Raw genomic sequence first — 2,118 nt, forward strand, 5'->3', positions numbered from 1 at the left:
GCGGTGGCGCGATCTCGGCTCACTGCAAGCTCCACTTCCCGGGTTCAAGTGTTTCTCCTGTCTCCTGAGTAGCTGGGATTACAGGTGCCCAGCATCATGCCCAGCTAATTCTTTTGTATTTTTAGTAGAGATGGGGTTTTACCATGTGGGCCAGGCTGGTCTTGAACTCTTGGCCTCAAGTGAGCCACCTGCCTCGGCTTCCCAAAGTGCTGGAATTACAGACGTGAGCCAACCTGCCCGGCCTCAAATTATTTAAACTTTCATTAAACAACATAGTGAGACCCCACCTCTACAAAAAATTTAAATAAAATTAGCTGGGTGTGGTGGCATATGCCTGTAATCCCAGCTACTCAGGAGGCCGAGGCGAGAGGATCACTTAAACCCAGGAGTTAGAGGCTCAGCAAGCCATGATCACACCACTGCACTCCAGCCTGGACAGAGACAGACCCTGTCCCAAAAAGATCTAAGGCCAGGGGCAGCGGCTCACACCTGTAATCCCAGCACTTTGGGAGGCTGAGGCGGGCAGATTACCTGAGGTCAGGAGTTCAAGACCAGCCTGACCAACGTGGAGAAACCCCTTCTCTACTAAAAATACAAAATTAGCCAGGCGTAGTGGTGCATGCCTGTAATCCCAGCTACTCAGGAGGCTGAGGCAGGAGAATCGCTTGAACCCGGGAGGCAGAGGTTGCGGCGAGCCAAGATTGCGCCACGGCATTCCAGCTTGGGTGACAAGAGTGAAACACTCTCCAAAAAAAAAAAAAAACAAAAACAAAAACTCTATATGTGTGTATATATATATCTCTCTATATACAATATATAGATATAATAGATAATATCCTTGTATTTTATATATATATATATACACACACACACACACATACACACACACACCTCTTATATTTTCTTCTAAAAGGTATAAATTAAAAATGTTTAAATGGGGGTCTTTAATTCATGGAGAGGGGATGGGAGGGGTGAAGGAGGCCAAGCCCTGTTCTGCATCTGTGGAATCCCTTCTCTGCATTTCTCTTGCTGTTTTAATTTTGAGCATAGCTTATATTGAGGATTAGACTCGTGCGCTAATTTAGCTCCTGCTATCCTCTTGTCTGGCGCCTCCCACCTTTTTTCCACATCAGATCATCTGTAGTTCCCCTCCTTAAATACCGTGAGATGCGAGTCCCCATTTCCTACAGGCGGAAAAAAAAAACAGGCACTTCTACGCACGCTCTCTCCCTCTCCCGCACACACCTTACGCCCTGCATTTTCATTCTCTTTGTGGCTCCTACCAGACTTTTCCGTGCCTCCTTTGCCCATGCCAGGCCTCTTGCTAGGAATATCCTTCAGACCTCAGATCACTCTGTTTATCTTTCATGATTCTGCTCGCCCGTGACCACCTAGGAAGCTTCACTTGACAGTACGTTGGATCTGGCTGCTGTCTTCCTCGTGTCCATTCTGTATGTAACCACATGTCTACCACCGCCTACAGCGTAGTCTTACGGTACAGCTCTCTTCATGTGTTCATCTGCAGCAACACTTCTAAGCACCTGTAGAACAGGAACGATTTTGTGTTTAGCCCTTGACCCCAAGCACCTGGTAGAACACCGGCAGCGTGCCAGGTCCTTGAAAGGTGCTTGATTGTTGAAGGAATGAAGAGATCCAGTAGGAATGAAGAGATCCAGTAGTGAGATTTTTTTTTTTTTTTTTTTTTTTTGAGATGGAGTCTTACTCTGTTGTACAGCCTGGAGTGCAAGGGCAGGATCTCAGCTCACTGCAACCTACGCCTCCTGGGTTGAAGCGATTCTCCTGCCTGAGCTTCCCTAGTAGCTGGGATTACAGGCACCCACTAGCAGGTCCAGCTAATCTGTTTTTTGTAGAGATGGGGTTTCACCATGTTGGCCAGGCTGGTCTCAAACTCCTAACCTCAAGCAATCTGCCCGTCTCAGCCCCACAAAGTACTGGGATGACAGGCGTGAGCCACTGCACCCGGCCGAGATATTTTTTCTAATGATTTTTTTGTTTTCTCTTCCACAAAGTGTAGTACAAAGTTAGGGGCGTGCTCAGCTTCCTACCTAACCTAACATGGGGAGAGCTGACCTCAGAAGGTGGTAAGAGCAATCTCCT

This window comes from Macaca nemestrina, chromosome 4 (genome assembly GCF_043159975.1).
Source record: "Macaca nemestrina isolate mMacNem1 chromosome 4, mMacNem.hap1, whole genome shotgun sequence".
NCBI classification, from domain to species: domain Eukaryota; kingdom Metazoa; phylum Chordata; class Mammalia; order Primates; family Cercopithecidae; genus Macaca; species Macaca nemestrina.